Source organism: Vicia villosa, linkage group LG1 (genome assembly GCF_029867415.1).
Source record: "Vicia villosa cultivar HV-30 ecotype Madison, WI linkage group LG1, Vvil1.0, whole genome shotgun sequence".
NCBI classification, from domain to species: domain Eukaryota; kingdom Viridiplantae; phylum Streptophyta; class Magnoliopsida; order Fabales; family Fabaceae; genus Vicia; species Vicia villosa.
In genome coordinates, this window is record NC_081180.1 from 158,082,563 (window position 1) to 158,098,922 (window position 16,360).

The window sequence follows — 16,360 nt, forward strand, 5'->3', positions numbered from 1 at the left end:
TTCATGAGTCATCTTCAAGGACTCATATATGTCATGGGCCATTTCCCTGTTAGATATCTTCTCATACTCAGCATGAGAGATAGCATTCAGCAAAACAATCCTGCATTTGTGATGATTCTTGAAATCTTTCTTTTGATCATCATTCATTTCGCCTCTCGTGAGCCTTACACCAGTAGCTTTAACAGGATGTTTGTAACCATCCAGCAGAAGATCCCATAGATCAGCATCCAGACCAAGAAAGTAACTTTCCAGTTTATCTTTCCAGTATTCAAAGTTTTCACCATCAAATACTGGTGGTCTAGTATAACCATTGTTACCATTGTATTGCTCAGCAGAGCCAGATATAGATGCAGCTGGATTTGTTGGAATTTCACCAGCTATCTTTTACTGAAGCGTTTTTCTCTTCCTGAATCTTTTCTAAACACGGTTAAGTGCTTGCACCTTAGAACCGGCGCTCTGATGCCAATTGAAGGATAGAAAAACACTTAGAAAGGGGGGGGAGTTTGAATAAGTGTAGTCTAAAAACTTGAACGATAAAAACAATATGCACAGTTATTTTTATCCTGGTTCGTTATTAACTAAACTACTCCAGTCCACCCCCACGGAGTGATTTACCTCACCTGAGGATTTAATCCACTAATCGCAACAGATTACAATGGTTTTCCACTTAGTCCGCGACTAAGTCTTCTAGAGTATCCTGATCACAACCTGATCACTCCATGAACAAATGCTTAGACACAAGCTAAGACTTTCTTAGAGTATCCTGACCACCACATGATCACTCTAATTACAACTGCTTAGACACAAGCTAAGACTTCCTAGAGTATCCTGATCAACACTTGATCACTCTAGTTACTTACAAATTAATGTAATCAAATAAGAGTTTTACAATGCTTCTTAAAAGCTATAATCACAACAGTGATATTTCTCTTAACGTTTAAGCTTAATCTCACTAATATATTACAGCAGCAATGTAGTGAGCTTTGATGAAGATGAAGTTTCTGAGCTTTGATTTTGAACAGCGTTTCAGCAAGTCTTTCAGAATAATTTCGTTCAGAATTGGTTCAGAGTTGTTAACCTTGCTTCTCATCAGAACTTCATATTTATAGGCGTTTGAGAAGATGACCGTTGAGCGCATTTAATGCTTTGCGTGTTCCGTACAGCTTTGCATTTAATGTTTCACGCTTTTGTCAACTACCTCGAGCCTTGTTCACGCTGTGTCTACTGACGTTGCCTTTAATAGCTTCCAACGTTCCTTTTGTCAGTCAGCGTAGCCTGCCACCTGTACTTTCTTCTGATCTGATGTTTGTGAATATAATATTTGAATATCATCAGAGTCAAATAGCTTGGTGCATAGCATCTTCTTGTCTTCTGACCTTGAAGTGCTTATGAGCGTGATACCATGAGAACTTCAGTGCTTCTGCTTCTGATCTCAAGTTCTTCTGATGCTTTCATAGACCCATGTTCTGATTCTGCCTTGACCATCTTCTGATGTCTTGCCAGACCATGTTCTGATGTTGCATGTTGAACCTTCTGAGACAAAGCTTCTGAGCGCTGATTTGTGCATACTCTTTATATATTTCCTGAAAGGGAAATTGCAATGTATTAGAGTACCACATTATCTCACACAAAATTCATATCCTTGTTATCATCAAAACTAAGAATATTGATCAGAACAAATCTTGTTCTAACATTCTGTTCTTCCACAATTCATAAGGAGTCTTATTTATAATAGGTCTGATAGAGATTCTATTCTGAATATAACTGTTATACCCCAAAATTTGCCCACATCTTTTTTAAGAAAACTTCAATCTGAAAATTAAGAGTTTCATATAAACATGGATTTTTATTTCAAATATCCTAAACATATGAAGTGCTTAAATTTCAGAATTTCTCTTACACAGTAACTTGGCTAACAGTGGAATTTATTCTTACGCAAACGCCAAATGCTGTTCATTACACCACAAATACTATTTATTTATTTTACAGATAAATAGTACTAACACAGTTCATGCAGGGTTAAATCTTTTTGCAGGCGCAAAAGCAGGAAACTCACACTGTACTGGTAACAATTGTTTTTGGTTTCCCACTAACTTTTGTACTATATTCCATTATTTTCAAAATCTTTTCAAATCTCTCCTTTCAAATTCAAATCTCAACTTTATTCTCCATCTCTCTTTTTCCAACAATACCTTACACTTTCTTTCAAATCTCACTTCCACTCAAATTTCCATTTTGTACGGAATCACATCATTCCCCAACGTCTCTATCATCTTTCCATTCTATAAATACCTCTCATCCTTTTCACAAATCTCACATCAAATTCTAAATCATCTTTCAAATTTCTACTTCATCATCCATTTTCTTTCTTCTTTCCTAGCAAGAATGGCAAAATGGATAGAGACACTGTTTCTTACAGTCATCACCATTGCTACGGTGATCGCAACTTTCTTCTGCCTGCACAGTCCTGAGGAGTGTGGACCTGCAATGGTTATGCTCCCAATCATCTACATGTTATTGTTCATAGCATGGGTCATTAATCGTCATTCTTAAAATTTGCCGTATTTCTTATTTCTTAAATGTACCGTTTATTCGTCGTACTGTTCAATATAGTATGTGATATTTGTACTGTCAGTATTAAATGTTGTGCTATTTGTCATAATATTGCTTAATTACTAAGATAATATTTTGTGTGTTTCTGCCAGTCAAATATTTCTATTTCTGTGCATTTAACAATTTTCAGGTTATTATCGGTAATTTTGCCCGCATACCGTAAATATCAGTTATTTATTATGTTTCTGTTTTCTAACAAGTCATGTAAATAAATTTTCATGCTTCACACAAAACAAAGACAAAAATAACAACAAAAAAAAAAAAAGAAAAGAAAATTAACTTTGACAGTTGACTTTTTCACTTTAACTGCTGCTTCAGTACACGAACAGTCGGTTGACAGACAAACTGCAGACAGTACAATTCACAGTGATTTGTACAATCAATCAAATCAATCATTCACAATTCAAATTTCCAAGATTTTTGTGTTAGAAGTCTTCTGAATATCACATGATTAGCAGAAACTCAACACTGCACAAAAATCAGGTACGCTTAACTGCCTCCTATACAGACAGTCCCTAATCAGGGTTTTTCTTGTTTTAACAGGAGCAACAAGTTTTGAGAGCTCAAATGGATTTCATATACATCCATACATCTCAAAGTACCATCATACAAATTTTCAAACTTCAATTCACTCAGACGCACCGTCAGCAGCTCAAACAGTCAACAGACGACCCGTTTGACCAAAAAGTCAACTGACAGTCAAAAATGAAATTTTTTGTCAAAGTCCATATTTTGTCAAAGGATTCAACATTTGATCATTGGATGATCACAATTCATCAAGGAAAGATCAAAAATCAACAAAACCCTAAGATTCAAAATTAGGGTTTTTGCCTGAAAAGTCAACTCAACTTTGACTGATCATAACTCTCTCATCCTTCATCCAAAAAATGTCAACCAAAGCTCATTTTGAAGGAAATTCAATTATCTTTCAAATGCAATTGATCCCATGGTCATAGCATTCACCATTTGAAAAATATGGCCAAAGACATTACAGGTCATTTTCAAAGTCAACAAAAAGACACTTTTTTCAAATGGACACACAAGGAGAACCAAAAATCATTTTGATATGAGACCAAAGACATTGGTTAGAGGACTCTTTGAGGTTTCCAAAAAGTGCAAGATCTCCTTCATATGACAAAAATTGAAGGATTTACACCTTGTTGAAGTTGGCTAAATTTTGGGAAAATGCATGAAATCAACATTGCTCAAAAATGTTTTTTTTCCAAAAGATGCCAAGTTTTTATGGTCCAAACATCTTTGCCATGATACTATGGGCCTCCCACGACCAAGACAAAGCCCACATCTATATTATCCATTTTTGACATGATTTTATCTTATTTTAAGATTAAAATCAAAAGAAAATTGCATGGATAATTGGTGACTTGGTCTCCAAGTATGACTCACCTCCAAAATCTTCAATTTTCTGCAGAAGATTGATGCCCAAGACAAGAGCATTGAATGGAGTCAAGGCTTGGTCAAAAATTCAAAGTTTTTTAATATTAAAGAACCAAACTTTCAACAAAGACAACTATAGCTTCTTGCTTCACTTCCAAGCAGCCTTTTGGCTATAAAAGGAGTAGCATACTTCAGCAACAAGAGAGACACGAATTGAGGGCAAGAGCATAGCTATCATTATCATAAAATTCTCCAAAAAATACATACACTTTGTAATTTTCAAATTCTATATTCCAAGCAATATTAATACAAACAAAGCTTTCCAATCATCTTCTCAAATCATATAGAGTAAGATTGAACTCCTAACATAGTCCCATGAGAGTCGTATAGTGAGCATAGTGTTCTTCATGTACATATGCACTTGACTTTCGTTTTCTTATATGCAATCAATTTCCATGTAAACTAACCATCCTAATATGTTCATAAGGTCCTATAGGAGTGATCTGGGCTTTAACATGAGAGTTACCACGTGAGAATCACCTCATGCCATTAACAAATACATATAAGTGTTCAAACTTTGATATCTTCGAATCCCTAGCTACAGACCTCAAACCACAAAACTAATGCTATATTTGGACTCAGGGCATCCTAATTAGGGGATCTGGGTCACTTTCATTCATTCTTAACGTTTGTTTTTTGCAGGTTGTGAAGTTACCAAAAGCTGCATTTTTATTGTTAAAATAGGGGAGGTTAAAAACCCCCGCTATTTGAGTCCAAAAACCAGACTTCTGGAGGTTGAAGACGACCACGCGTCCCAGCGTGGTTCGTCAGCCCAGCCTTGACTTTTCTGCATGCATGCGTGGCTCATCCCACGCTTCTCATTCGCTGGTCAGCCAGCGTGGGTCCCAGGGTGGACTTTGAAAGTTCCATTAATCACACGCACTGATTACCATGTTATTATGATGCAACCTCAAGATCTGAGCCCTTGAATCACTTCAACCTTTAATCCAACGCATCAGACACGCATGCACACCATGGAGCCTCAGCTCCTCACCACACTGAATCAGTATCCTTTCTATTTTTATTTTATTTTCTATTTTATTTTAATTTCTTTGTTAAATTAATTAAAAATAGTTTTAAAATTCAAAAAAATCCCACAAAAAATATTTTAAACTTCTAAAATAATATATTATTTTATGAAACAAAAATATTTTATTTTTCTTCAAAATTTCAATATTTTTCATAATTAATTAGTATGTATTTGTATATTTGCTTATTAATTATTTTAATTAGTCAAAAAATCATAAAAAAAATTGTTCTTTGTGTTAAATATTGTTTATATATCATAAACTAATTTTGTACATATTTAGGATAATTTTCTCTTTAAGTTTTAATTATTTGTGTAATTATTTGCATAATTATGTTTTGATTAACTTAAAATATCCAAAAACAATTTCAAAAATTCCAAAAAAAATTAGTTTTGTTCTAAAATCAATTAACAAACATTTTGTACATATTTTTAAACTTATTTGCTAGGCTCAATCATATTTCCACCTTTTCTTTATTTTAAATTAATTAATAATGCATTAATTATATTTAAAATAAATCACAAAAATACAAAAATATGCCTTTTATTTCTTGCAATTTAAAATTCCTAGATAAATGTATAGGATGTCAAATTCATGTAAATAGGCTAGTTTACATTTCCCGCACAATCGATGTAATAGCGTAGATTTACTTTCTGCACTTTACATTTCCGCATTTTAATTTCCAGCACCCATATAAACTGCGTGTATATCAAAGATAAAACTGAACCGTCAGATCACTAACTTCAAAGATAAATATCTGAATCCAATCACAATCACATTTGCACCTCCTAGGGTAATCCCTTTTCACTCTTTTCAAAATCAAAGTTACATTTCTACTGTTTCGAGTACAAAATCGAACCTTTTGTTTATATCCGACGAATGGATAGATTTTTAAAGGGAACAAGGATAAAGACCTCCTAACTCAGGGTAGACCTCCTAGTTTGCTTGCTCAAAAATCAAAACAAACAAAATTCTCATACACTGTTGTTTTTCAAAACAAATTTTCCAAAAGACAATATTTTGTATACATCCAAACACGGATCATTACAAAATTAACGATCTTTTCAAAACATCTTTCGAAAGATAAACAAGCATTTGTATATATCCGCACAAGGATCATTACAAATTCTATTTGCAAAGGTATTTCAAAAACACAGGTAAAGCATTCCGAATTAATTGAAAAGTAAAGCAAATGAGCTAAGCAAACTAAAGAGCCCATGGATAACCATGGATACAAAGGGTGCTAACACCTTCCCTTTGTATAACCTACCCCCTTACCCAGAATCTCTCAAAGGTCTTTTTTCTGTTTCTTTTATAAACCTTTCCTTCATTGGATAAAATAAAAGGTCGGTGGCGACTCTGTAAACTTTTTCAAAAGTGGCGCGAAAGCGTCCGATCGACAAAAAAGGAGTCAGTTCACGTATCCCACCCGCGGAGGGGTATGGCCCGAAAGGACGGTCCACAGAACTGGCGACTCTGCTGGGGAATACAAATTCAAAATGTTTTCAAAAGGGGTTACCTTTAGAGTATAGATCATTTCGATGTTTTCAATTGTTTGATCTGATTGCTTTACTTTTCACAGGTCTGCTTGGGTACTTTGCTTGTGTGAAAGATTCTAACCCGAATCTCGAGATACCTTAAGTATATGACAATAGACCAAGGAAACTGTACGGCATGTACCGATACGGTTGATCTGGTAGTCATCGTTAGTGTGATACTTTGGTTTATACTGATGTCCCTTGAAAGCGATCAAGGAGTATATTAGGCTTCCGAAGTGTCATTAACACTAATTTGTCTTAGAACCTTTTAGTTGAACTTGACTTGTGGCCTATTAAGTGGCTAGCTTTGAAATTGATCGAAGCTAGTTATCCTCGAGGAATATTCTTGATCGGCCGTCCGAGCGCCGTATTGAGATGTTGTCTCCAAGGATCATAGAACCCGAATGCTATTCTAGGACAGGTTTTCAACCAACTCAACTTCAGAGGGGAGGGTATCACCTATCAACCTCATGCAAGCCTTTAAACCTAAGGCTATTGTTTGATTTGTTTTTGTGTGCCACATGTTTGCATCATAAACACATCATTTTTCACTACACATTTCAAGGATCAAAGAGTTTACTTTTGTTTTGCAGGTAATGGCTCCCGCCACCAGAGATTACATCCGAATCAATATCTCAACGGTGCCATCTGAACTCAAAGTCTTGGTAGCAGAATTCCCCAGGAATGCTCAATTCACTGAAAAGCATGGTCACCTACTCCATTTGGTTACCTCAAAGTTTGAAGAAGACATGATACGGGTCCTGTTCCAGTTCTTCGACCCTGAACATCATTGCTTCACATTTCCTGATTACCAGTTGGTACCCACTTTGGAAGAATTCTCTGAACTAATTGGATTACCTATCCGAGATCAATTACCTTTCACTGGTTTAGAAAGAAAACCAAAACCTGAAGTCATTGCTGCTGCTTTACATCTGCAAAAGTCAGAAATCAAATCCAATTGGGAAACAAAGAGTGGAGTTGAGGGTTTGCTTGCCAAATTCTTACTGGAAAAAGCTCGACTACTGCTAGAAAACAAAAGTTATCCAGCTTTTGAAGAAGTTATGGCTCTTTTGATCTATGGGTTGGTTTTGTTCCCTAATTCCGACCAGTTCATAAGTGTACACATCATCAACCTTTTCCTAATTCGCAACCCGGTACCAACATTGCTGGGAGACATCCTACACTCTCTACACACTCGTACCACGAAGAAGCGAGGAACTCTCATGTGCTGTATACCACTGCTGGCTAGGTGGTTTACATGTCATCTTCCCCGATCAATACTGAGAAATGAACAAAGAGCACAATGGTCTCGCAGAATCATGTCATTATCTCATTCAGATATCCGATGGAACAACTTCTTTCAAAGAGACATTACTATCATTGATCATTGTGGAGAATACCCTAACGTGCTACTACTCGGCATTAAAGGAGGTATCACTTACAATCCCTCTCTGGCTCTACGCCAATTCGGATATGCAAGAAGCAACGGTCCTCACGACATGATTATCCGTGGCATTGTGTTTGATTACGAGAATGATTCTCACAGACACCGACGAAGATTCATACAGGCTTGGGACAGTGTCTATAGAATAGAAAGCAAAACTCTGGGGCAATGGAATTCTATTCCTATGGAACTTTACCTCAGATGGGTGCGTACTCATGCTCAAAAACTCATGATGCCCTATCCCGCTGTTCTACCTGTGACTATCGAATCAGAAGTCGAAGGTTACGAACCTCAAGTTATTCTACACCCGGATATGCCAACTGACTTGGAAGAGTTGCAAAAATCCTGGGTTCAACTCAAAGAGGAAAGAGACACCTTCAAAGAACACTGTCAGGACTATGAGAGAAGGCTATTCGAGCTCACCAGACAGCTTCAAGAAGAACAAAGAATCAACGCATTCCTGGGGACAAAGAAAAAGCGCCCACGGGAGACCTAAAAGATCATTTATTTTATTTTCTGTCTTGTAAGCCCAAATGAGGCAAAGAAAAAAAAATAAATTGATTAACTAACGTTTGTTGCTTCTTTAACAAATCTAGACTCTATGATCCTTGAAAACATTGCACACATGCATTCACATGCATTGCATACACATTGCATTTCATACATTGCATTCATATACACTGCATTCATATACACTGCATTCATATACATTGCATACATGGCATCCAGTCATACACATTTCATAACAGGTTCTCACGACGGGTTTCTCATCTCTTCGCTGTTTATTTCAGTCAGAAGAGATGGAATCTGAGGCAAGCATCAAGAATCTCGAAGTACAGAATGCCCAAGTTCAAGTGGCAATTCTGGAACTGGCAAAGGGGCAACAAGAGCTGAAAGCCCTGATACTCAAGAAGAAGAAGAAGCCCAAAGAATCTGCAGGCTTGAGTTACCTGAGAAGGAAGATCAAGATCCCTGTCAAAAAGATCAAAAAGCCACCAATCCCTGAAACAGTCGGTGATGGTGAACAAGAAGATAATCAAAGCAACCAGGGTTCTGCTAAACCCTCTCTCTCTTCAAATGAAGAAGAAGATCATTCTGGAGACGAACAGGGTGATGACAAATACCAACAGTTGGAGGATCGTATGAAAGCTATGGAAATACAAAAAATACCTGGCTTAGATTTCAATGATCTGGGACTCGTGTCGGATGTTGTTATCCCTCCAAAATTCAAAGTTCCAACCTTTGCAAAGTATGATGGGGTTTCTTGTCCAAAACTACATTTGAGATCTTATGTGAGGAAGATACAACCTCATACAACAGATAACAAATTGTGGATTCACTTTTTCCAAGAAAGTCTGTCAGGTACACAACTCGAATGGTACTACCAGCTAGAAAATACCAAGGTTCATACTTGGGAAGAATTAGCTGCTGCTTTTTACAAACAGTACCAATACAATGCTGATCTTACACCCACTCGTACTCAATTGCGAGGCATGTCTATGGGACCAAAAGAAAGTTTCAAAGAGTATGCACAAAAGTGGAGAGATATGGCTGGAAGGGTTCAACCACCCTTATCTGATCGCGAACTAGTCGACATGTTCATGGGCACTTTAACTGGCCCATTCTATAGCCATTTGCTGGGAAGTTCATCATCAGGTTTCACTGACCTAATACTGACCGGAGAACGTGTCGAAAGTGGCATTCGAAATGGAAAAATTCAAGTAGTATCCTCCTCTGGTACTACAAAAAGGCCCATCAGAAATGAGGTCAATACAACGCAAATTCAAACAAGTCACAAAAGTGATCAGCATCAATCTGTAGGGGCAGTTGTGATCTCCGCATCTGCACCTCAAAAAGATCAACAGCCAAAATATACGCATCGACCAGATGCACCAAGAAGAACTTTCACCAAAATCAACATGCCAATCTCTCAGGCATTGCAGCACTTGCTTAAAGCGGATCTGATCACATTAAGGGGTCCTCCGAAGAATGTCAATACTTCTTCTCTGAATTATCGCCCTGATGCAACATGTGCCTATCATTCAAACTGTCCAGGACATGACACAGACCACTGCTGGGCCCTGAAAAATAAAATCCAAGACATGATAGATGCTGGAGAAATTGAGTTCGATCCTCCAGAAACTCCAAATGTCATCACAGCACCTATGCCAAAGCATGACAAAACTGTTAATGCTATCATAGACACAGTTTACATTTATGATGTGAACGAAGTATCAATTCCACTCCTCGAAGTCAAAAGAAAGTTCATCCAAGCTGGTTACTTTCCAGGTTGTGATCCTGACTGCTTTTATTGCTCACGCCAACCCAATGGTTGTGAAAATCTAAAGATGGGAATTCAAAAATACATGGATCGCCGTATCATTATGTTTGAGAGGCTCCCTTCTATGGACATGTTGGGCAAAGTCTTTGCCAACGGGATGAGAATGGAAGACGTCTCAGTGATCTCCAGCTTACCATTCAGAATCTCTACCAAGGCTCCATTCAAACTTTCTGCTACACTCAAAGTGGCATCAGTGGTCATTGCTAGACCAACTCCATTTCCATACTCCTCAGACAAAGCTGTCCCATGGGGATATGACACTAATGTTTACATTCATGGAGTTAAGCAGGATCCCTCGACTAAAGAGGACGCAACACTAACTACTTCAGCTGTAAGTAACATTGCAGGCACTAGCAAGATCACGAGAAGTGGAAGAATCTTTTCACCAGAAATTTCTCCAAATATTGCTGCTAGTCCAATCCAGGTTCCAATTCCTATTCCAGATATCAACACTCGAGGCAAAGAGCCACTGATCGAACCAGTTCAAAATCCGGTAGAGATCACTGCTGAGGATCCATCAAAGCAAGAGATGGACGAAATATTGAAAATCATCTGCAAAAGTGATTACAATATTGTCGAACAACTGGGGCATACTGCTTCAAAAATCTCAATGCTATCTCTGCTAAAGTATTCAGAAGCTCATGCTAAAGCTCTGATGAAGTTCCTTCAAGCTGCGCATGTGCCTCAAGAAATCCCAATCGACCAATTTGAGAATTGTGTCGCCAGTCTTACAGTGCCCAACGGTCTTGGTTTCTCTGATGTGGATCTAACTCCTGCTGGAAGAAATCACAACAAGGCCCTGCACATCTCTATCGAATGCAACGGCACCACTCTGTCTCATGTGCTAATAGACAATGGTTCCTCTCTAAACGTGTTACCAAAGGTAATACTGGAAAAACTTGACTTCAAAGGAGTTGTGCTACAACCAAGTGATGTGGTTGTAAGAGCCTTCGATGGGTCAACAAGAACGGTGTACGGAGAAGTTAAGCTCCCAATCAGAGTGGGCTCTCAAACTTTCGATGTTATCTTTTCCGTAATAGACGTTCTTCCAACATACTCCTGTTTACTAGGACGCCCTTGGATACATGGGGCAAACGCTGTAACTTCTACCCTGCATCAGAAGTTAAAATACCCAGTAAAAGGAAAGGTTGTCACAGTCTATGGCGAAGAAGAATATATGGTCAGTCACTTGAGCAACGACAAGTATGTTGAAATGGAGGGCGAATCCATCGAAACTCCGTATCAAGCTTTTGAGGTTGTATCTCCAGATATCTCTACCACCAAGCATATTCCTGCTACTCCAGCTACAACTATGGCTTCTCTCAAAGATGCCAAAGCCATGATTGAACAGGGTGATCGCACAGTATGGGGACAACTCCCTGATATACCCTACAAGTCCGACAAGCTAGGTCTGGGCTATAATGGTAAAAATCAAAAGAATGATCAAAATCCTCGCTCTGAAGGGTTAATATCACACTTCGCCAGCCAAGAAGTAAACGCCATTGATAATGAAGGGACATACTTGAACCACATCATTCAGCCATATCCAGACGAAATTCCACCCATTACCATGGGAATGTGGGATGCTGTGGGAGGACCAAATGACGGTTACAACTACCAGTATATCACACCTCAGAATTCTTACATTGCTCTGGAAGATCTTACTCCAACAGAAGAGGGTAATCAAAATGACGGAAGTATCACAAGTCCCGTCACTCAGCAATATCAAAATTCACCCAAAGAAGTACGGGACACGCTAGGAGAACCCAGCGGCAAATACGACTATATGGTGAAATATTCCGCTCCTCCGAGCTTTTCAACTCCCATCAAAGACATTGTCCCGACTGGATGGGACGAACAGTACGACGACAACTTCGCTCTTGAAGAAGCCAGGAAGATGCCAAACAACGAAGGTTATTTTCTGTCACAGTACACTCCTTATCAGGATGCACAAGTCTCTATTCAAAACATCATTCCTACTGCATGGGACGGCCTTATCGAGCATCTCGCTCAGCCAATAGAGGGACCTCCACCTGGATTCTCATATCCAACAAATCATCCAACTTATCCTGAGGAATTACCTACGCATTTTCCCACTAGCGGAATCAATGCTACGGAAGACGAAAAGAACAACTGCAACTGGAACAGCTGGGTGCTCCCTGCTAACAACGGTGGATTGAACAACTGGAAAGCAGAGGATGTGATCTCCTTTGATCAGGAGTAAATGCCATTTCCTGTTTTCTTTGTGAATAATGTGCAAAGATAAAAGTGGTTCCTGAACAATCGAACCATGAGCTTGAAAACCGTGTGCCTTGGCACAACGGTCCTTCTATAAAAAGGGTTTGTCATATCATGATTATGTGCATTCAATAAAATCATGGGATGCTTGCATGTTCAAAATTTTGTGATCCTTTTTCTTTCTTTATTCGCTTTCAAATAGCTATGTTTTTCTCTTCATACACACTCACATATCTACCATGCAGATTCACATACACGCTGGATCCAGTCAATAACGACTCTGCTATTGCCCGTCATGACTTTGAAAATCCGATCTACCAAACTGAGGACGAAAGTGAGGAAGATTGTGAAGTGCCAAGAGAAATTGCAAGACTTCTAGAACAAGAAGAAAAAGCCATACAGCCTCATGAGGAGCCGATTGAGGTCATCAACTTGGGCAGTGACGAAGAAAAGAAAGAGGTCAGAATTGGGGCTGACTTAGAAAACAGTGTCCAGCAAAGACTAATTCAATTGTTGCAAGACTACGCCGAGATATTCGCCTGGTCTTATCAAGATATGCCTGGCCTTGACACGGACATTGTAGTTCATCGCCTGCCAATCAAAGAAGGAAGCACTCCGGTCAAACAGAGACTGCGAAGGAGTAAGCCTGATATGTCAAAAAAGATCAAAGACGAGGTTGAAAAACAATTCAATGCCGGATTCCTAAAAGTTGTAAGTTATCCTCCTTGGATAGCTAACATCGTGCCTGTACCCAAAAAAGACGGGAAAGTCAGAATGTGTGTAGACTACAGAGATCTGAACCGGGCAAGCCCTAAAGATGATTTCCCTTTACCGCACATCGATGTACTAGTTGACAATACCGCACAATGCAAGGTATTCTCCTTTATGGATGGATTCTCAGGGTACAATCAAATCAAGATGGCACCCGAAGACATGGAAAAAACAACCTTCACAACTCCCTGGGGAACCTTTTGTTACAAAGTAATGCCCTTTGGTCTAAAAAATGCTGGAGCTACCTACCAACGAGCAATGGTAACACTATTTCATGATATGATTCATCAGGAAATAGAGGTGTATGTCGATGACATGATCGCAAAATCCAACACCGAAGAAGAACATTTGAGTCATTTACACAAGCTGTTTGACAGACTCAAGAAATACAGATTGCGACTGAACCCGAACAAATGTACCTTTGGAGTAAGATCCGGTAAACTTCTAGGTTTCATCGTCAGCGGCAAAGGTATTGAAGTTGATCCTGCCAAGATCAAAGCCATTCAAGAAATGCCTATACCCCGTACCGAGAAACAAGTCAGAGGATTCTTGGGACGTCTAAACTACATAGCCAGATTCATTGCCCATATGACTCCTACTTGTGTGCCAATCTTCAAATTACTGAAGAAAGATCAAGTGGAAAGATGGAATGACAAATGCCAGTTAGCCTTTGATAAAATCAAAGAATACCTTCAAAAACCGCCAATCTTGTTACCTCCTGTGGAAGGCAGACCTCTGATAATGTACCTAACTGTGTTAGAAGATTCAATGGGGTGTGTACTCGGACAACATGACGATTCCGGTCGAAAGGAGCACGCAATCTACTATCTTAGCAAAAAGTTTACCGATTGTGAAACAAGATACTCACTACTCGAAAAAACTTGCTGTGCCTTAGCATGGGCGGCTCGCCGACTAAGACAGTATATGCTAAATCACACCACTTTCCTGATCTCCAAGATAGATCCAATCAAATACGTGTTCGAAAAACCTGCTCTCTCTGGAAGGATTGCAAGATGGCAAATGATCCTAACAGAATATGACATTCAATACACTTCGCAAAAAGCAATCAAAGGAAGTGTGGTAGCTGATCATTTAGCTCATCAAGCAGTAGATGATTATCAGGCATTGAACTTTGACTTCCCAGACGAAGACATTATGCTAATCAATGACTACAAACAACCAGGATCCCGATGGACTATGGTTTTTGACGGAGCTTCTAATGCGCTCGGCAATGGCATCGGAGCTGTGATCATTTCCCCCACAGGAGGTCATACGCCCTTCACCGCCAGATTGTGTTTCAATTGCACCAACAATATAGCCGAATACGAAGCATGCATTCTGGGTCTCAAAGCTGCAATTGATCTAAAAATCAAATTCCTTGAAGTCTACGGAGACTCGGCCTTGGTAATCTACCAAGTCAAAGGGGAATGGGACACAAAGCACCCAAATCTAATTCCATACAAAGAACATGTGTTGAGTTTGATTCCTTACTTCGAGGAGATCACTTTCGAACACATCCCACGCGAAGAAAATCAACTAGCTGATGCCTTAGCTACCATGTCATCCATGTTCAAAGTCAATTGGGACGACGAAGCTCCTATGATCACCATTTACAGGCAAGACGAACCAGCCTACTGCAATGAGATCGATACCGAACAAATGGAAGACAAACCATGGTTCCATGAAATACAAAGGTATCTCGAAACCCAGGAGTACCCTGAAGGGGCATCTATTAACGACAGAAAGTTTCTAAGGAGATTTGCCTCCAAATTCTTCCTAAGCAATGGAACTTTGTACAAGCGCAACCATGACTCGACTTTACTTCGTTGCGTAAACAAGAAGGAAGCAGAACAAATCATGGAAGACATACACAATGGTACCTTCGGTACTCATTCCAACGGACATACAATGGCTAAAAAGATCTTGAGAGCAGGTTACTACTGGTCTACCATGGAGACAGATTGCCATCATCATTCCAAAACTTGTCACAAATGCCAGATATATGCCGACAAAGTGCATGTACCTCCAGTTCCATTAAACGTTCTGACGGCTCCTTGGCCTTTCGCAATGTGGGGTATTGATATGATTGGAGAAATCAAACCTACTGCTTCCAACGGACATCGCTTTATCCTGGTCGCTATTGACTACTTCACAAAGTGGGTAGAGGCAGCTTCATATGCTTCTGTCACCAAGAATGTGGTAGCCAGGTTTATCAAGCACAATCTCATTTGTCGGTTACGGCATCCCCGAAAGGATCATCACTGACAATGGCACGAATCTAAACAACAAAATGATTACTGAACTCTGCACGCAGTTCCAGATCAAACATCATAATTCTTCTCCATATCGACCAAAGATGAACGGCGCTGTCGAAGCCGCCAACAAAAACATCAAGAAAATCATACAAAAGATGACAGTAACCTACAAAGACTGGCATGAGATGTTACCTTTTGCTCTTCATGGTTATCGCACATCTGCGCGTACTTCAACAGGGGCAACTCCATTCTCGTTAGTCTACGGTATGGAAGCAGTTCTCCCAATCGAAATCCAGATTCCTTCCTTAAGGATCATGAAAGAAGCCGATCTAGACGAAGACGATTGGATTCAAACTCGATTCGACCAAATACACTTGATCGATGAGAAAAGACTTGCAGCTATCTGTCATGGCCAGCTATACCAAAAGCGCATGATCAAAGCATTCAACAAGAAAGTCAAAAGTCAAGCATACCAAACTGGTGGCTTGGTTATCAAACGCATCATCTTACCACAAGGTGATCCCAGAGGCAAATGGACCCCCACCTACGAGGGACCATTCATAATCAAGAAAATATTCTCCGGCGGTGCCATGTTGCTTACCACCATGGATGGCGAGGATTTCCCACACCCTGTGAATGCGGACATAGTCAAAAAGTACTTTGCTTAAAAAAAAAAA